This window comes from Cupressus sempervirens, chromosome 3 (genome assembly GCF_028749045.1).
Source record: "Cupressus sempervirens isolate cs-2001-9-10 chromosome 3, ASM2874904v1, whole genome shotgun sequence".
Classification (NCBI taxonomy): Eukaryota; Viridiplantae; Streptophyta; class Pinopsida; order Cupressales; family Cupressaceae; genus Cupressus; species Cupressus sempervirens.
Window position 1 is genome coordinate 539,475,292 of NC_143120.1, and position 22,153 is coordinate 539,497,444.

The 22,153-nt window shown below is 34.0% G+C and overlaps 1 pseudogene across 1 annotated transcript in view; it reads right to left on the reverse strand.

The window, feature by feature from the left end:
* LOC149567545 (uncharacterized) overlaps window positions 1-21,937 on the reverse strand; it is a 172,399-nt pseudogene extending 150,462 nt beyond the window's left edge. Inside the window, exon 1 of the transcript XR_016362437.1 lies at window positions 21,608-21,937. The product of XR_016362437.1 is annotated as an uncharacterized LOC149567545 (transcript). The remainder of the gene's footprint in view (window positions 1-21,607) is intronic.
* Between the last annotated feature and the right edge of the window lie 216 nt (window positions 21,938-22,153).

Consider the following 22,153-nt stretch of genomic DNA (forward strand, 5'->3'; position numbering starts at 1 on the left):
GCAAACCAAATGCAAAGCAGATGGCCTTTCAACCAATGAGGGACATGCTAAGTTTCTGGATCAAATAAAGGATGGAAAAAAGAGGGTGTCTATGGTCAAAGTTGCATCAATGGAACCCTTACCCGAAATCTAGGAATGGCAGGGAACGGGAGAATGTGCCCAAAGGGCACCCTATGGGAGAAGATTATTTTCATATTCCAAAGGATTTCAAGTTTCAACAAATCACTCCAAAATTTTGGCAACCAAACTCGAAGAAGCCAAGTGAACCAAAAACAATCGAGGTAAGTGAAAACATCATTTATGCCAAAGGTCCTTCACTTAGGATAAACAATAAGCAATGGTTACAATTTGTAGAATTCCTTCCTTCTCTTAGAATAAATAATAAACAATGGATGGAATTTGTAGAATTTCTTACTTTGCATAGCATAAAAAATAAACAATTGTCAGAATATGTAGAATTTCTTCCTTCACATAGCATAAACAATAAACAATGGTTGGAATTTGTGGAATTTTTGGAGGAAAAGGCTTTAGTTATAAAATGGTTAGGTCCATAGCCATCTTTGGCCAGAGTTAAAGAATGGTGTGATGAGAACTAGGGATGTGTGGTCTCTCTAAGGACACTGGCCAATCATTTTATTTTGCTAATTTGCATCTCAAAGGAGGAAAGGGATTGGATTATGAAAAATAGACCATATTTGATTGATGGGAAGGGTCTTTACATCAAAGAGTGGTCTCCAAACTTCGATCCTAAAAAGGAACATGTGAAGAGTGTCCCTATATGGTTTTGTCGACATAACCTCCCACAAGAATATTGGGCAAAAGAGATGATCAAAATGATAGGGGATTCAATAGGAACTCTTATTAGGCATGAGGAGGTTTTGGATTCCAACGACCTCTACAGGTTTGCCCTAGGATATTAGGATGGAGACAGATGTGTGATGTACATCCTAATTTTTTCATATTAGGATCCTTGAAAGAGGAGTGGAGACACTCTTATTGTAGAAAATGGAGATGGGGATGAGATAGAAAGAAGGGGTAGGGTTTTGTAGAATAAGGGGAAAGGGCCGGAATTAGATAGACTCAATGATGAAATAATAAGGCTTGTGGATGAGAGGGAAGGCCAATAAAAAAGGAACCATATAGAATGAGAGGACCATACATTGAAATATACTTATTGTAAGATAGAAGATATTGAAGGAAGGGAATGGTCTCACCTAGAGGCAATTGATCAAACCTTTGTTCTAGTGATAGAAGGGAGAGATGTAGTCTAGGATTGGGATAGTTCAATTCAAGTGGTTAAGGAAATCCCTTTCTCTCAATATTTGGAGGTAGAGGGGGGAAGGATGGTGGCAAATTTGGATTTGATCAAGGATAGGAAAGAAAAGATGCCAATTGAAAAAGTCGGTAGCAATGATAAAGGGATTAGTGGAATAGTTTGGAACATTTTGGTGAATAGAGAGCAAGGTTCTTATGTAGATGGAAGGAATATGCATATCCTAGATACTTTATCAAAAGGCAACAATAAAGATAAGTAATTGGATGAGGGGCCAATTGAAGATATTGTAGCAAGGCTAAAGCAAGGTGTGTTTTATTTTTTTGCAAAATGTGGAAAATGGAGGCCTTAGCAAGCTGAGGGGGACAAGTAAGATAGTGGAACCAATCTTTAAATACACTAAGACATCCCCTATATGGACTTTTTAGAGCTCTCAAGAAGGAATTAAAGATAGTGCAAGGAATGGTATTGATTCGGACTCTAACTATGGCTCGCAAGATGAGGAGGGAGATGAGATGGGAATTTTTTGAAACTTTGGGGATTGAAGAATATAGCTCTATAGAACAAACAACTTCCTCTATCTCTAAGCCAAAAGTGAAAAAGTGGAAGAGGAGTCCAAAAAGCACAAGATGAAATTGGAGATGGTTGGGAATGTTGCAGACCAAACCAAACTTTTGAGATCTCCTTTCATGGAATGTCAGGGGCTACAATGCCCCTAACAAGATTTGTTTGATCAAAAGATGTCTTGATCAAACAAGACCTGATGTGGTTAGAGTGCACATTAAAGTGGTTAAACAGGCAAGAGGATGGCAATGGTTGAGACTAGAATCAAAAAAGTTAAATTTCATATTTCTAGTTATTGATGTATATGGTTCAAATAGTTGTGCCCTTAAACAAGTCTTGTGGGATGAGTTATCTGAGATTTTGGAAAGGAATCAAGAGGATATTATTATATTGGGGGAGGGGGAGATTTTAATGCTCTTATTAACCCTTTGGATAAAAGAGGAGGTTGGGGATGCCTAAAGAGGGGTAGCATATATTTTAACAACTTTGTTTCAAAGAATGAGCTGATTGAGCTATCATTCAAGAAGGGTTAGTTTACCTAGACGAATAAGAGAGTGAGATTTAAAAATATAACTAAGAAACTGGAAAGATGTTTAATAGCAGTGGAATGGGCACCACAGTGGTTGGACAGGTGAGGCATATATTTCACCTATAATAAGTTCAAATCACTATCCAATCAATCTCAGAATTTAGGAGAATGAAGCCCCGATAGGTGTCCCTTTTAGTTCGAAGCAATGTGGTTGAGGATGGAAGGATTTGATGCTCTAATTTGAGATCGGTGGTCAATAGCCCCGAGGAGAATAGGTAATAAAGCTTTCTTTTTCTCAAAAAATTGTAGTTTCTTAAAGAGAAGCTAAAGGAATGGAACAGGGTTCATTTTAAGAACATTGTTGTGGAAAAATTTAGATTGGAGGGGGTGTTAAATGTTTTGCATACACATGTGATAGAAAATGCTATGGGTGATCAAGGTTTTAAATTAGAACAAAACTTGAACAAGGAATATAAGGAAATCCTAGCTAGTGAAGAAATATATTCGAGGCAAAAATCATGGGAACCATTGTTAAAGGACGGTGACAAAAACACCAAGTTTTCCACAATTCAGTAAAGATTAGGAGGGCTAGAAATTTAAAAATATATATCTATCAAAGATGAGAATGTACAAGACCTAGAGAAGGTAGAAGAAATCAAGAGGGAGGCATTTAGATTTTTCTCAAGTTATAAGGAAAGGGACGAGGAAGTAACTAGCAATGGCATGAGATTTTAGAGATTATCCCTAAATGTATTTTTGAAGCCCAAAATTAGATGTCGGTGAATGTGGTGCCCTTGCATGAAGTGAAGCAGGCTTTGTTTAGGTTGGGAAGTGACAAAGCTCCTGGTCCATATGGTTTTTTGGCTATGTTTTTGAGCAATTATGGTATGTTTTTTAATTTGACCTTCTGGATATTGTAGAAGAATCACGTAAACGTGGCTTTTCTTTTAGGGACTTCAATAAAATCTTCATTACTTTGATTCCAAAGAGGAATGTTATCAACACCTTTGAAGACTTCACACTGATTTCCCTTTGTAACACAATCTATAAGGTTATCTCTAAAGAGATATGGAATGAGACTAGTAATTATCTAGAGTCAAATCCATAAGAAAATGTTTTATTGGGGGAGATTTTAATGCAATTTTAGATTCAGGAGAAAAAGTAGGTGGATCCATGACCACTAACCAAGTTATGTTAGACTTCAAAGCATGGTTTGATAAAGATAACCTTATTAAAATTCTAACATCTAACAAAGTCTTTGCATGTAATGATAGATGAGCCAACTTTTATAATATAGTAGAAAGATTGGACAAATTTATATTTAAAGGAATTTAATAACTTTTAATCATCATTTCAATACAATCATTCTCCATTATGCAGGATCTGATCACTATCTGGTTAGACTAGAAAATAGGCAAATCACAAAAGCCATCAAGAAGTCCATTTAAGTGTGAAAAATATAGTTTTCAGATATAAAAATTCTTAATAATATATATCAATGGTGGTACGAAGAGAAATTTGAAGGATCAAGGATGTTATGTTTTATAACCAAATTGAAATCATTAAAGGAAAAAATAAAAAAATAGAATAAAGACCATTTTGATAATATATTTAAATAAAAATAAGAGAATGAAGAAGAAGAACTTAAATGAAGAAAACACTAGGGTAAGATTGGATAGTGAAAAATATTATAAAGAAAAAGAAGTTCTAGCTAAACAAGAAAATATCCTAGCAAAAGAAGAAATATTTTGGAAAGAAAATCAAGAGAAACATATTTGTTAGAAGGTGATAGAAATACAAAATATTTTATAATAGTAATATTAATTAATAGAAGAAATATAAATAGATTAAAAAAATCAAGGATAACACATGAAGGGTAATTGAAAACCCAAATGAGATAGTAGAAACTTTTGTGAATTATTGCACAAATATCCTTAATAACTTTGAATCTTTAAATTTAATAGTAAAACTTGAATAAGAAATTTACTAAAGAAGAAACTAAAGAAGCCCTCTTTCAAATGAACCCTGATAAATCTCTAGGCCCTAATAGCTTTCAAGTCTTTTTCTTTCAAAAACGTTGGGATTCTTGGGAGATGACTTCTGGAAGGCTATTGAGGCAACCAGGTTTTCTGGATCACTTCTAACTAAGATTAATAATACATTCCTAACTTTAATTTCAAAGAAAACAGAACATATGGATCCAAGAAATTTTAGACACATAGCCTTATGTATCACAATCTACAAAATACTTTCAAAAGCATTAGCTAACATACTTTAAAAAGTATTACCGAAGATCATTTTAGAGAAAGAGACAAGTTTTGTTCCTAATAGGCCAATTCTTGACGGTATTATCATAATTGAAGAATTAAAATTCATTTTGTTCAAATTATTTAGGATTCTTGTATGTTAATGAAGCTAGATATCCTAAAATCCTATGATAAAGTGGATTGGAGATTCTTATGTAAAACACTTGATGATTTTGGATTCTCTCAGCAATGAGTCAACCTAATATACAATTGTATTTTGAAACCAAAAATTTCCCTTCTCATAAATAAGGCTTTTAAAACATTTTTAGAGGTATCAGACAAGGGATCCTATATTGCCTTTCTCTTCATTATTATGGTAAAAAAAAATTGCAGAGCTATAATAAAGGCTCAAAATGAAAGGAAAATTAGAAGAATCATAGTAACTAAGGAGATACCTAAAATAAAACATCAACAATTTGAAAATTATACAATTATACTAGGAGAAAGCACTTTGGAAGAAGCTCAAAATTTTAAGCAAATAATAAATAAATATATGGAATAGTCTGGGCAAAAAGTAAATACTAATAAATCAAAAATTTTCTTTATTAATACCAAAGAGGAGATGGAGAGAGAAATTTGTAGAATAATGAAATTCAAAAAAAGAACCTTTCCATGCAAATACCTTGGTATTCAGCTTGAAAAAGGTAGTAGAGAAAGCAAAGTAGATTGTGATGTGATTTTAGAAAAATTGGATTAAAGGATAGGAAGTTGGAAAGGGAAATGGTTAGCTAAAGTCTGTAGAATGACTATGATCAAAGAAATAGTATCAACCATCCCCACATATCATATGTCGTGTCTTCCCCTACCCAAAGGTGTAACAAGAAAATTAGATTCTAAACTTAAAAGATTCTTTTGGAAAGGAACTGAAGATAAGAAAAAACCAAGCTTTGATAAAATGAGACAATTTATGTAGACCTGAATATTTTGGAGGCCTAGACATAAAAAAATTGAATTGGAAAAGAGAGGCATTAGGGGAAAAACTTATTTGGAGAATATTTATTGAACATAATAGTAAATGGGACAAAATTTTATATCATAAATTGTTTTACAATAATAATCCTCTGTCTTTGTTCAAAACTAAAAATCCTCCAAAAGGTTCAAGTATTTGGAACTTTATGTTGAACTGTCATCATCCAATAATAGCTAATAACTTAACTTGGGATATCGGTTTAGGGAATGATGATTTATTTTGGGATGGGCTCCCATCTCTAGATAGTGTAAATCTACTTATAAACATAAAAAAACACTTTATCATCTTTGTGGGGTAAGAATGTGAGTGATTATAAAATTAAAATTAGTGATAATCATTATGGAGGATGGAAATGGAAAATCATAGATGAAACTCCACTTTAATCATAGGAAAAGTGTATTTTTAATCAAATTTTAATAACCAGACAAGCAAATCATAAAGAAAGGAAAGATAAATTAATTTGGGGTGCCTCAAAAGACAGAAATTATAAAGTCAAACTAGGGTATGAAAAGATAATTAATGTTAGAAACTTACAATTGGAATAATTGTTGTTTTGTCATTGATGTCAAATCTATTGATGCGACATATTATTACCTATTCTAAATGTCATATCTATTTGATTGATGAAAATGATTTGAAAAATTTCTCATAACAATAGCACCTAGAGGAAAGGTTGAGTTATGAAAAAGAAGCTATACTGAACATTTGATTAGATAGACTTTGATAAGGAAAGGTGATTGTTTATGTCTAGAAAGTTATGCCAAGCTAAGAAATAAGGTTAATGGAAAAGGAATATTGAATAATGCTAGTGTCAACCAAGCCACAATTAGTGCTAAGAAAATCTAGCATTGACCAAGCATCAGTATCGACCAAGCAAGCTAGTCAATGCCCAACCAGAAAGTGTTATAGTGAGTGAGTGTTTAGTGATGACCGAGTGTCAAAACTTAGTAATTGCCAACTAACATTATTGAAGATAAATTCAAGGAAATCATGATTCTCAATGAACTCAGTTGATTTCTTGGGAGATGGAAATCATGTTGAAGATAATATTGATGAGTTGGATCATTAAATTCAAGGTGAGGATTAGGTAAATACCTAATAGACAGATTCCAAAGAAGTTTCTACAAGAAGATAAAGAAGATGGATATATATAGTGAATCATGTTGAACCTAATCATAAACCCTAAGATCTACGGTGATCATGGAAAATGATAAAGCAAGAATTTTATATTTAAAGAGGCACATAGCTGAATAATATGTGTGTGCACGTGTGTATGTGAAGAGAGATATATAGAGAAAGGTGGATTAGAGACACACAAGTGTGAGAGTAAATACGAAGCTAAAAGAGATTGCTTACACAAATGTTGCTGATAGTGATAAGTGAAATCTAAGCAAGAAGGCATAAGTGTTGTTGAAGGGGAAAGGCTAGTTTTTTGAAGGGTTTTTGAATGAATCAAGAATAAGGATGACAATGGAGAACTTATCAGTGAATCAAAACCTAAACTGAACAAAAATATAAACTTGCAAAGTGAGCTGTAATCACACAGATAAACCCCTATTGTTTTCTTTCTAATCATTGTAAATAGTTTGTATTGAAATCCTTTTAACAAAGGCTGACCTAATGGTCATTTGAAAGACTTAATAGTCTAAGTAAATCCTTTCACAAGGTGACATTCTAAATGGAATGATCAAAGTCCTCTGACAAGGCCACTCCTAAAAGGGTGATTAAATCTTCTAATTAGGTCAAATTTAACAATGTGTATTGTAACCTTTAATATGGTTAGCTCCTAATAGAGCTTACTTTGAAAGAGTGAAAAATTGGTGACATGTTGCTGATGGTTTTTCCCAAATTGGGTTTCTGTTGCAAGAGCATCTTGGCCATCGTGTTATCCTACTGGTTCTATTGGTCATTGCCAAGTTACAACAATTACCGAGTGCTAGTAAATTTTTAGTCATTGCCAAGTTGAATTTATCCCACGTCATGTTAACAATAAGGTTAGTGTGTTATCCCATCTCACTTTGTAGTTTGTGCCAAGTTATCCAGTGTGTGTTGAATGTTCCTTCATGTGTCGAGTTTTCCTATTGGTACCGAGCTTTCCTGTATGTGCTAAGTGCCAATATTAGTTTTCTATGTCTGTTTCTAGTTTGGGCTGACCTGGCATGTATTTAATTTTGTGATGGGTAAAAAATAGTGTTGAGAGCTAACTTATGAATTTGTTATGCATTTAATGTAAGGGTTTATTTAGTTAGTCATTTGTAATAGGCTGACTTGTGGCCATGCAAGTATTTAAGGGGATCTTGGGTAGAGTCTTAATCATAATTTTAATTGGAGTCTTAGCATGAAGTATCTTGGAGATAGAAGTTTTCATTTGCATCTGGTGATCTGTTCTTCTTTGAAAGATGTATTCTTTGTAATGGTCGTAACCCAGAAGACCATATAGTCAGGCATGTTGGATGTAAATTTCTTGATTCGAATATATAAAATATTGTCTCTCTAGATCTGAATCTCATTTCTCTTGTTCATTTTTCTATTGTGTATTTGTTTGCTAGTTTTTGGATCACCATCTCCTTTGGGGATTCTCTTTCCTTGCATTGCTTCAGTTGGTATCAGAGCTCAATTGTTGTTGAGTGTGCAAGAAGATCACCAAAGTGTGAGGTAGTTTGTACCAGGACCTTGGTTGGGTGAAGTTTATTAGAGAAGGATTTTGATTTTGGAAGTCCTAGCTTGTTGGTGAATTTGGTGTAGGGTTATAGATTTGTGGATTTGGCCTACACTTATAGAGGACTTACCATTCAATTGTTGTATGTGCAAAGATGGTTTGTGGAAGGAGAGATGTGGATCCAGAATTATTTGACATAATGAGAAAACTTTCAGCCACAATAGAAGCTATAGAGTTAGTACAAAATTGTGGGAGACATCTTGATGATGTTGAGAGCAATGAATATGATTCTTTTTGGGATGATTTACATTAAAGGATTGATGATCTGGAAGAGTCTGATTTGAGTTGGCATCTGAGGATTAAAAAGAAGGTTGTTTGGCCAATTAAAAAGATTATGAAGAGAAAAAGATAGATTGTGGAAGTGAATGATGATTTTTCTGAAATGGAGGAAGTATATTTTGGTTTTCATGGGCAGATGGATAGATCTAACATGGAAATTCTTGATTTGAATATATGAAATATTGTCTCTCTAGATTTGAATCTCGTTCCTCTTGTTCCTTTTTCTGCTCTATTTTTGTTTGCTAGTGTCTAGATCACCTAATTTTGGGGTACATCCAGATTAGTGACTAATTCTAGAGCTATTAACAAAATCACAGTGAAATATAAGTTTCTTATGCCAAGGATGGATGCCATAGTGGATTCTTTGAGTGCAACAAAGTATTTTACCAAGATTGATTTAAAGAGTGGCTATCATGACATCAGAATCAAAGAAGGAGATGAATGGAAGACTACTTTCAAGACAAGAGATGGTTTGTATGAATGGTTGATTATGCCTTTTGGTTTGACTAATGCACCTAGTACTTTCATGAGGTTGATGAATGAAGTTCTAAAAGATTCTTCAATAAGTTTGTGATTTTATTTTTTTTGGGAAAAGTGGACGAACCACTGAATATATTAATTTTAAATAAATCTGATTCAAAGAGCTCATCTAGGAAAGAATCAATAAGAAAACCCAGTATCCTTTCTCATACAAAATATTATCGATATTTACAACTTATATATCAACAATTAACTATTCATCTTACAAATCAGAGAATATCTTTCCTCCCAAAGTTTCAAAATATGAACAATTGTAGATACCATCATCATAATTCACCAGTTTCAATCACATTTCCAAATTACAAAAAAGTATTACAAAACCATTATTAGTCTTTTGAAATTTCACATTCCACCCTAGGAGAAGTCACTCGATCATCTATCACTAAATCCTCCCTAGACTTGCAAACTGAAACATCAGCGACCAAGGACGAAGACTAACACCCATGTTTAACAGATTGGAATCTGACCCATCTACCACCTTCTTAGTCGATGTTGAAGCCACATGGTCACTAATAGCCTACTCAACATGTAGACCTCACCCAAGGCTTTGAGTAGTTGTACGTTTCCAGGGAGAGACCCCTACAACCATGTCCACACCAATTTTACCAGCATAACCAATATTGGATAAAACTAGCATGCCCAATATAGCATAGCCTATATGCTTCACCAGCTCCTGGAGCCAGTAACACATAGCCCTAGCCGTTTGAAGAGTCATCTTCATAATGCGAGAATTTTGAATGGCAAATGACTTTTGTAGAGCATCATACATAACCAAAAATTAATTTTTCCTTAAAAGTTGGGAATTTTGAAACAACCCACCAACCAATACGTGCTCGAACCCAAAATCATGCTTATGAAACAACATTTCCAACTTGTCATTCCAATAATGTGGTGTAACAAGCTTTCTTGCCAAACCTTCTAACAGGGGAATTGACTATAATAAATCCATGGCATTTGAGAAGAAGATGGACACCACATTGAAAGGAAAAAAAAAGTGGTGACTAGGAGGGGATAAAATTTCATCCCCAATTACTTGTCAAATACACCTACAAATTGAATTGGGAGTTAATGTAAAACATCAAAGCCAATACCCTATCGTCAATTTGCAAAGGCAGGACACCTTCATCTTCATTTGGGATTAACCAAACACGATAGTTCTTAGGTAATAGAGAACTATAGTAATGGCTACAAGACTCATATTTGAAGCAATAGTCCGTTGAAAATGCCATAGTTCAGAAGATGAAAATCAAGCAATGATCAAACTGCTAGAATATGAGAAATAGAATGACAAAAACCTCTGATATAAATGCAAAAAATGAATGCTTCATTATACCCGAGCATGTACCATAATTACCCAACACATGTTACTTCCCATGGAAAAACCAAAGGACAAAAACATTGTGAAAAATTTGCATTTTCAATCTCCTTGGTGATCTCACACCAGGCCAAGGTACACCACGTGGCCAATTCGTGATACAATTATATGCACATGACATCTGCAGGCAATGAACTTGACAGCAAGGATAGAAATGATATGATATTCAGTCGCGTCACCCACTATGCTTTATTGGAAAATTCAAATATGGGTCATTATTACTTACCATTGATAATCCACTAACTCATTAGAAATCAATTTTTGCAAATATTTATATTGCTCTATGGATGTGGCAGGATGTGATGTAAAATTTGTAATCACATCACAACCTAGATTAGAGAGGAAATCCACAACTTTATTCCCTTATCGAAATGTGTGCAAAATTATCACTTCCATAATTTGGTGAATTAAATTCCAAATTTGTTGTAGGATATAGTGAAGTTGCCACAATGAAATTTTCCTCTTAATACACACATTAACTATAACTAAGGAATCACCTTCAATCTAGACTTGTTGAAATTCCCCTTTTCTTGACAAGAAGTAATCTTGAAAATAAATCTTTAGCCTTCGCTATATTGTTGGTCCTAGAAGGAAGGGGGCCATCAAGATTTCTTGTACATAAGCCCCATCAAAATTAAGCTTCACAAATCCTAATTGTGGAGGTTGCTAATGGACTGAGGATCTATCAATTTTTTCTTGATTTCTTTTTACTTTGACTCCTAATGGAATAGATATTAATTTCCATTCATGGATGATATGACCATCCCATGTAGTAACAGGTGGATTGATTTTACAATTATGTACACTGGCAATAGTAGTCTCTAATATTGATCCTTCAATGGCCTCTAAGACCTTTTCTAATTTTGAAAAATCTTTTATGAAAATCCTCTTATTTCTTTCCCACCAAATCACCCAAATTACTAATGCAGGAGTGCATTTCCAGATTCCCCCAAAGAATGCATCAGGAAAGAGGATAGGCCATGCTTGAAAAAATCCCAAATTTCATTGTACAATGGGGTAGAGTAATTTAATTTTTGGAGAACAAACATCCAACACTGATACACAAATTGACAACTTGCAAAGAGATGATCTGTTGATTCATATTCATCTTCAAAAAGTACATATTTAAAAGGAGGAGCAACATTTAACCTTTCCAAACAATCACTTGTTAAGATCCTATTCTTAATAGCTAACCATGCAAAAAACGCATCATTTGGTAACACCATATTATTCCAACAAAACATATATGCTCTCGAAGGATTTTTCTCCAATGCAAGACTTTGAAGTAGTTTATAGCCTTCTTTAATTGAATATTTCCCATTATTAGCTGGTAGCCATATTAATCGATCCTCGTATTTGGAAATGAATGTTATTCTACCCCTCAATATTGTACGAAAGAGATATTTGGTTTGGATATCTAAAGTGTGTTGATCCAAATCCTTCCAAATAACTCTCCTTGAATGGAGACAGACTACATCTATGAAATGAATAATAAGACTTCCCCAAGCTAATTCTGAAGCAGTCAACATCTCTTGAATATTTGGAAGAGTGATAAGTAGGTGTTGACCATTCCAAGAGTCTCTCCAAAAGTTAATCTTATCCCCATAATTTAATTCCCAAGAGATGAACTTGAGGATAAAATCTCTAGAGGCAATCATAAAATCCCATATAACAGATCCCTTAGGGGGGTTTAACATGGAGAAAATTATGTGTGGATCGGTATTATCTAGATATTTCTATTGCATTATTTGACACCATGTGGATTGTGGTTTACAATACATCTACCATACCAGCTTACCCCCAAAAGCTTTATTCCTCAATGCCAAGTCATGCACACCTACACCCCCAGCTATAGGAGAATGGGCCATATCTTGAAGAGATATCAAGGGAATTTTCTTTTCATTTGTCATATTTCCCGCCTAAAGGAAGCCTCTAATTAATTTTTTAATTTGAACTAAGACTGCCAAAGGGGCCTGTAGGACTACCAAATAATAGTTTGGGATTTTTGAAAGTACTGATTTTATAAGTAAAATTTTACATAAAAGTAAAAGCCATCTAACTTTCCAAGACACCACTTTGCTCTTAATTCTTTGGAAAACACTTTCCCAGTAACTGGTCTTATTAGAACCCATATAAAAAGTAATGCCTAGATAAGTGGACAGAAAAGTATCCTCAGAGAAGCCTAAAATCTAAAAAATCTTGACTAAGATGGCTCTATTAGTATTAAATAAAATGATCTTAGATTTTTGAGAATTAATTTTCTACCTTGATACCTCTTAAGTATAAATGTGAAGTTTTCTTAATCTACTTAGCCTCTAAAACTTGTGAAGCTCCAAAAAGTAGAGTGTCATCAACAAACAAAGAATGTGTGATTGAGATAGATGTAGCCCAATTTTTTCTCATTTCCTTTTATCCATCAAGTGATGATGCTTAATAATTCTGTTAAAAGCTTTTGCCGTGATAATGAATAATGACGAAAAAATTGGATCTCCTTATCTCACACCTTGAGTAGAGGTGAAGAAACCTGATGCAGATCCATTGATAATTACTAAAAACCAAGCTCCTGAGATGCATGCATTTATCCACTTACACCAATACTTTGAAAAACCCATCTTCTAAAGCACTAGAAAAAGAAAGGACCAACATACTCTTTCATAGGCCTTCTGCATGACTAACTTGATAACAAAATTGGATGACTGGTTAACGTTGATAGAATGAAGAACTTCATGAGCAACCATTGCTCCCTCCATTATTTCTCTGTCTGGGACAAACCCTCCTTGTTTGGGGGAAATAATATGTGGGAGAAGATGTTGAAGATGTAAATAAATAGCTTTGGAGACAATTTTGTATGTCAAGGTGCAAAGAGAGATTGGGTAGAAATCAACAAAGGTTTTCGGCTCCTTAATTTTTGGGATTAATACAATATTTGTAGAGTTGAAATACTTGAGCATAAATCTGGTTTTTTGAGATTCTTCAATAGCTACAAGAAAATCCCAACCAAGAAAATCCCAACAAATTTGAAATAATAGTGCAGTAAATTCGTCCGGGCCTGGAGCTTTCTCAGGAGGAAATGAAAATACAACCTCTCTCAATTCTTGCAAGGTGAAAGGAGCCATAAGTTATGTATTCTCATCCGCAAACACCATTGTTGGGATAGAATGAAGGAGATCATCCACTTGCAAAGGAAGGGGAGATGGGTATCCTGTAGGAGCGAGAAGATTTGAAAAAAACTTGACAATTTCATCTCTAATTTGCTGAGCATTAGATAAAATATTTCTTGATTTTGACGCTTTGATTTGAAAGATAGTTTGAGCTGTTCATTTTTGATGTACGGATGCATGATTTTTTTTTTGTATTTTTATCTCCTTGTTTTAACCATACTTCTCTAGACTTTTAACACCAATATTCTTCCTCCCTACTACACAATTCCTCCCACTCTTGTTGAAGACATTTTTTCTTGACATAGTTATCATAATTCATCCCCTGTTGAATGGTGATATTATAGATTTCCTCTAGTTGTAGATTTACTACATCATTCTACTTGAAAACATTCTTAAAAATGTGTTGATTCTAGTTTTTGATCTGAGCCTTAACATGTTTTAGTTTACATACAAATTGGTGCATCCTAGATTGTGATACAAAAGGAGCACTGACCCACCATTGTTTTACAAGTGGCAAGAAGTGTCGATGTCACAACCACATTCTTTCAAATTTAAAAGAAGCATTATGCTGATCCTGATTGACACATACTAGTTTGCTGATATTGATGGAAATTGGAAAATGATCAGAGTCTAGAATTGACAATATTTCTGATTGAAACCAATAATTACCTAATTTCCAATCATGAGATAGAAAAAATCTATCCAATCGTATTGCAATTTGTGCAAAACCCACCCTCCTATTTGTCCATGTAAAATTAGCATTTAGAGGTTTAAAATCCATGAGATCATTATTTTCCACAAATTATGAAAAATTCTAAATAGTTTTAAGAGGAGGGCAGATGTCGCCAACCTTCACTTCATGATTTAGGACTGCATTAAAATCACCTTCCTAAATAACTTGATGAGAATTTTGCATTTGAATTAACTGAGAAAGCTTATCCCAAATTTTGTTCTTATCATGTGAAGAAGGACCATATACATTTATCAAAGTGAAGGAAATGTCAAAGTTTGACATCTTTAGCACTTGATAGTTGGAATGTTGAAGGATAATTTGTCCTTGAATTAATAATGGATTCCATAGAACAACAAGACCACCAAAAGCTCCTCTACTAGGGGAATGAATTGAAGACCACTTCGGCCATTTAGCTAAGGTATTATCAAATGAGTCTTGTGATAATTTGGTATCTTGTAACATAACAATATGGCTTTCATGTTTACAATTGACTGGTGAATTAGATTCCTTTTGTCAGATGCCTTTGACATTCCATGAGTTAATTTTCATTGCTGACAAGGAGAAACCTTTGCTCTCCTCATCACTCTTTTGGAAATAACAAACTTATCATTGAATGACGATTGTATCCCTGATACAATCTCAAATCTAGTTTTAGAACCTTTAGGTCTACCTGTTGATTTGGGTGCCTTGAAAGAAGATTGATGTTGAGAAGGAGATTGAACAATTGAGAAATTTCGATGGTGATCAAAAGAACTCAAGGTATTCTAGGAATGTAATTCAAATTGATCCCTAGAAGCCTCCATCTCCCCCAAGATTGTGTCCTCATGCTGATAGGCCAAATTGTTAGTTACTTGTTGAAGTAAACACTCCTCCACTCCTAAAGGGTCATTGATGGTGAGAGAATCCAATAATAGATCAACTTTATCAACTTGACCTATATTCTCCTCAAGATCTGTAATCTTATACTGGTTAGCATTCTTAGGAGTAATCTGGCTATTCCAAAACTTAAATTCTTAAGCAAGTCATCAATATCATAAGGCATCTAATTACCTATATTGCATCCTTCTTTCTCTACTATCTCAAAAATAATAGTAGAAGTAATTGAAGAAACAATCTAATCACCAATTTGAAGTGCTTTCCAATCTACAAACTGATCTTTGACAATCAAATCCTGAGCTTTATACAAGACCGATGAAAAATCTATCTTTGATGATTGATTCTGTAATAATGTTGGAACCTTGTTGTATAGAGGGAGTTTTAATGTCATAGTAGTATGATAATCCTTAGAATGGATAGAAAAGCCTCAAGGGAAAAACAAAAGAGTTTTGAAACCAAGAAAAAACTCAAAACCTGTAGCATTACTCATGACCAAACTATTATGTTCCTGTAATGAATCCTTAGGAGCAATGTCATGTTCTGAAAATACTTTGTTTACACATAAGTTGGGCCCTAAACAATGATCTAAACATACAACTTGTACTCCCTGATTTGAATGTTGGCATTAAGGATTGAAATTCCCTAATCTTGTTTGAAATTTATTAACCATTTGCTCATCCTAAACTTTAAGGGACTAATTCCATACACCCCACTTTGATTTGATAAAAATGTGTGTGGGGAAAGATTTCTACATGTCTAGAAGCAGGAAAACTCGAATATTGAGGTGTGGACGATCATAAGGTCATGTTTAATAAAGATTCCTAATTTATTAGCTAGAATTTCAATAATTTGGTTGTCCTGATACTCAAGAGGTAATAATGGGAATGAGATATAGTAAGGATAAAAATGAATATCAATAGGCTGAACTTTGAAATTAGGAATCCAAACCATAGTGAAAAGAACCGCCCCACAACAAAACCAACTTTTTTGCTTATGAGCGAAATCCCTAGACATCTTAGAATTAAAAAAAAGCTACAAAGAATTGAGATTCCAAATCAATATAAAAGATATCTCTAAAGCCTGACCGTGAAGAAAAAGCCCATGCTTTCACTATTGACATATCAGTCAAGTTTGTTATTAGTGACACACACACTTATTCAAATTCTATACAACTACTAAGCTCTTTGAATAGTTTACAATGTTTGCCATGTAATTCAGTAGCCACTGAGCTTCTATAGTTGCTACCGAATCCTTTGGACCAGCTGCAGTGGTTACCGAGCATTGCAGTATCTACCGAGTTATCAGTTCATGCGATGTGAAGACAGTGTTACCTGAGTTACTCCATGGTAACCAAGTAATTCAATCTTTTCTGAGTTGCACAATATCTACTGAGTCACCAATGTAGACCAAGTTCAAGACTACTTGAAAGTGATTAGTATGGACCGAGCTTCTACATCTACCAAGAGCATGACAATGCCAAGCAGTGACAGTGGATGCTGAGTATCAGAACCTCATTGAGTTAGTCTTCAGAACTCAAGTATCTTCATGTGGGCCAACTTTACAATATTTGTGTTAATTTTTGTCATGAATGACCTTTGTAATTTTGTATATTTGATTGGTATATATATATGTGATGTATTGTATCATATCCAACATAATATGTAATGTAATATGCAATGTGTAATGCAAGTGCAAGATGCGAATATGAAATAAATGCAACAAATAAAGAATTGTAAAGGCCATATCAACATAAGGAGTAGCAGTGAAAAATCTATCACATAAAGGTGATCAGTACACCAAGGAATCTCTATCAGCAAACTTAGTTGCAAGCTAGAGATCTACTGCTTCATCCTAACAGGTGAATCCGTCAAAATCCTCTAACAAGCTAGACCTAACAGTCTTTTCTAAATCTCTTTACCGAGTGCATACTTCATTGTATGTTTGTAAATTCTCTCACAAGGTGGACCTACTGGTCCTATTTGCTCCTAACAGGGCAGATCAATAGAAGTGATCAATGTAAGCCTTAACAGGCCAACTTTATGTCACAGTACTAAAATTTGTGGGTATCATCCCCACCCCAGTTTTACTTTCTATATGAAAGGTTTTTGGGTCACCAAAACTTTGTGTTCAAGTGTTGTGAATGTTTTTATATTTTCAATTTCTCATGCATGCAAGTTAGATCATATATGATGAATTAAATGCTCAATGGTTTATTGGATTAAGAATTGAAATTGGTGGAAGTTTTAAGTTATTGCTAATAGGCTAAAGAAGGTGTTAGATGGGGTTATATCTTATAATCAAAGTGGCTTCTCCCTAGGCAGGTCTATTTTTGAAGGTGTTATCATAGCTCATGAAGCAATTCACACTATGAGATTGACAAAAGCATAAAGGATGATGGTAAAGTTGGATATAAAAGAGCATATGGTGAGGTGGATAGGGGCTTTTTTATTGATGTTTTGCAAAGGTTTGGTGATGATCGGGTTAAGAGCTACATTGAAACTCCTAGATTCTTGGTTTTGATTGATTGGAACCCACAAGGTTTCTTTGAAACAAAGAAAGGGATTCTACATGTTGAACCCACTATCCCCCTTCTTGTTTATTATTATGGCAGAGGTTTTAGGAGGAACCGTAAGTGCACGGAATGAACAAAGGGCATGGAAGGCTGTTAAGGTTGCAGAAGGGGTAAATCCCCTTACCCACCTTTGGTTTGTTGATCATACATTTTTGGGAGGGGAAGCAACTAGGCAAGAAGCTCATGTGATGAAGGAGACCCTAGAGCTTTAGGTGTTGTTTTAGGACAATTTATTAAGTGGAAGAAATCTGAAATTTCCTTCTTTAATACCCCTAAACAAAAGCAGATATTCTGCAAATTTTCAAACCTTTAGAATCTTTGAGGCATAATCTTATTCTCATGTATTTATCTTCTAATTTCCAGTTTACTCCTATTTCTGTTATGAATAATTTTTCATGATCTTCCAAAAGGGAAGACCCAATATCTGTTTGGTAATTTTTATCTGTCAATTTGAATTTAGAACTTTTGCTACCTGGATTGTTTAAAGTCCTCTTTCCCCATTAAGGCATAACCATGGTTAACAATGCATCTTCTTCACCTACTAAAGACATACCCAGATGCTTGAAAAAATAACCCCTAATTTGTATTATCCCTTGATCTATTATCCAACTTAAATTGTCCACAACAGAGACCTATTAAGCATTTTCCAGCAATATTTTAGATCTGCATGAAATATTTTGTTTTGCTTTTCCTTCCCATATTGTTTCAATGTTACATCATTTCTTAATTTTACTGCTATCGCACTCTAAAAAAGTGTGTACCTATTAGTATCCCACTTTGGCTTCTCGTATCCTTGATCACTTCCACCCATTAAAAAATTGTTCCTTGCCATATCTTGATATCTTTGTATATTCCAATATGTTGTCCACAAAATTGGTAAGATATTAGCTTGTGATAGATTAATGATCTTATTCTTATTCTTCCACACCAAACTAATACTTGATGAATCTTGAAAAAATTCTACCTTGTCATTCATCTCTAACAAAACTCTCTTGAAAAAAATCTCCTTAACCATTTCCCTTTTTTGGATTTCTAGGAACATATAAACCTACATCTCTGCTTTCAATTATATCTAAATCTGAGTCACTGATATAGGAGAAATCTGATTCCCAGGGAAAACCTTTCTGCCTAGCATTCCAACACATTGAGTAGATAAATGATCTAGTAGATTGAAATTGCTACAAACATTTTCTTTTTTCTCACAGAAGATCATTTATACCCATTCACCATATCTGGAAATGATTCTGAAGGAGGATGGAAGGATTCTACCAGTATCTAGAAGAATGCAAACCCTAGGTGTAAATTTTAAAAAATTTCAAAGGGATCAATTGTTAAGAAAACCCCAATTTATTGCCTATGATTTCAAGGATGTTTGCATCCCTATATTCCATGGGTAGATTATGAAACTGAAACCAAAATGGTATAAAATTAACATTAATATTTTCAATAGAGAAGTTTGAGGTCCAATTTTGCATGTGAAGTCCTAAAATTCTATAAAACTAACGTTTATTTTTTAAAACTCTATTTTTCTCTTCATTAGAATTGAAGATAACTATAAACATACTTCTTTTACTATCTAGCAAGGATTTCTTTTCCACATCTAACCAGTTTTCCTCAATCAATCAGGAAAGCTCACTAAATGAAATGGAAATATTCCAAAACTTGCAGCTAAATGCCATTTGACTCACATGGTTGTTATGTGCAAGAAGAAGCTCTTCTAAGAACGATATGCTTGAATTGATATGAATTGACTCATCTGCTCTCTTCCTCTTTGAAGCATCCTTGACCAAACCCTCTAAGTTATCTCCATTATATCTTTCCTCAATCAAATGTTGTTTATCTTCATTGATTTCCTTTTTCTTTTTAATCCATCTTTTTGACCCATTATTCTTTCTTGTTTGATCTTTCCACCAATTGAGAATGTAAAGAGCGGAGTTTTGATTTTTTTTTGGAATTGCTCTCAAAATATCCTCCCCTTTCCATTCTACAATCTGATTGTTGCCACTCATTTTGAACCATTCCCTTTCTATTTGCAAAGCTACCTACTTGAGATTTGTCTACAATACCATGCCTTTCATTTATTTGTTTCATAATAAAGTCCCTTCTAGAGAAAATCTTCATATTTGTACCAAGAACAAAAAAGAAGATGGTGAATTGCAAAACTGCTACCACTATCATTAAGCTAAAAATAAAACAACCTTTTACATATTATCATATAATATTCACCATGTATCTTCTTATCATCTATATGATTGGTACAACAATATGGTGTATCACAGTTGAGTTGGTTGTGTATCAATACAAAAGTTGTCCATTTAATATCAAATATCAACATTCATTTCCAAGAAAATTATTAATGTTTTGTAGTTCATGTGAGATTCAAAGTGAAAAAAGTTGTGTTGTTTAATGAAAAGCTAAAGATCACTCTGAGATGAGAAATCAATTGAGAAACCAAAGGTTGTTCATGGCAAAAAAGGGTTGTTGAATATAAAGTCATTCAGATTTCGATGTAACCATCAATACCATACATAAATTTGTTTTACAAGAGAAGAACCATATTAATGGGAGTAGATTAAAAAGATTCTCAATCATCTCTTCTAAACAGTGTAGCACGTAGTCTCTCCATTCCTTGATGGTTTACATTCATAGAATGAAAACCCACTGAGTATTCATGAGAAATTTCTTGTCCTGTGTTATTTGAACCCGAGCTTTTTGAGTTTCAAAAACAAGTCTCCAAGAGTTAGTTGCTAAAATTTGTGAGTCAATGGGAAAAACTCACCCCAGTCATATAATAATAACCTATTTTCACATTTTTCTCTCAGTTCTCACTGCTCCTACACATTAACAAAATCAATAAATACTCACAAGTCTAAAGTTCTATATGATCCTAAACATCTTTAATTGGAATTGGCGGCGAAGGCAACACCCTTCAACCTCGCCATATTCCACAATGGGAACACACTAAAAATGAGAACTCTCAATCCCACAACCTTGGTTGTGCCCTCAAACTGTCACAAGGGGTGCCGCCCTTCTACTCCACAACAGGTTTCTGTCCTCAGGCTCTTAAGCTTTTGAAAAGAACAAAAGACAAAAATTGTTTTGAACCCATATTTTATATTAATAGGACTTGTAAATATAACAAGGCAAACTACTTGTGACTTGTTTAAGTTTAGCTTCATACATATTTCTTAAAAAAATGTATACAAATTTATGTGAATTTTATTATTTAAATACTTGAGCAAATTATCAGACCTAAATAAAATTTGGGTCTAAAAGAGATTTTGCCAAGTCCAAATTTTTGAATTATGATCAAATTGATTAAACATCTTTGATATCTCTTAGATGATGTTCATAAACAAAAATCTTTGTTGTATGATTCCTTGGTGATGATAATTTGACGAGCCACCTCAAATTGTAACAGCCCAAGTCATAATGTATTAACTACGGTCAAATTGATTAAACATCTAAGCTATCTCTTGGATGATGTTCATGTTTCAATCTTTGTAGTAAAATTCCTTAGTAATGATGATTTGACGAGTCTCCCTAAATCGTAACATTCCTTGTCATAGTTATAGATAAAATTTACCCTCCAACGTCTCAACTTGCCTATAAACTACAAGTTTATAAACAAAAATCAATTGATTACAGTAAGATATATAATAAACAGATTAGCCTCTCAACCAAAAGGTCTAGCTTTCAGATAAGCGTACCTTATAATGATGAGACTGTGCCAAGTCCCTAAGACCAGTCAAACTTTGAAAATTTTGATTTTCTTTTGTTGCAACAGCAAATGTTTTCGGCATGCTTCTAAAGTGATGTTTTCTCTGATGTATTTCTGCCATTAATCATAACATTATATTAGGCACTCCTCAATAAAAGTAGTCCCGTATGCCCAAAGAGATCCACCCTCCAGATAGGCAAAGATTATGCCTGAAAATTGTGCTCACTCGAACAAGTATGACTGTGCTCCGGTACCAAAGAGCCTATTCGAACAGCAAATGTCGTGGGAGAGAGGTTCAATTCTGCATAAACAAGGCCCCAAAATGATAATGGTGGTACTTTCTGCAACACAAAATTATTGATTAAACTAAGCTGACACAAAAGTTAGTGCAGGTGGATAGTTATTTCAAAATCAGTAAAAGTGAAGTGAATAGAAGCCCACTAGTTTATAAAAACTAATAATGTGAAACAGGTGTGCAGTGAGTTTCCAGGAGCTTGATGCCTGTATTTGTTGACCATTTCACTTTGTCTTTGTC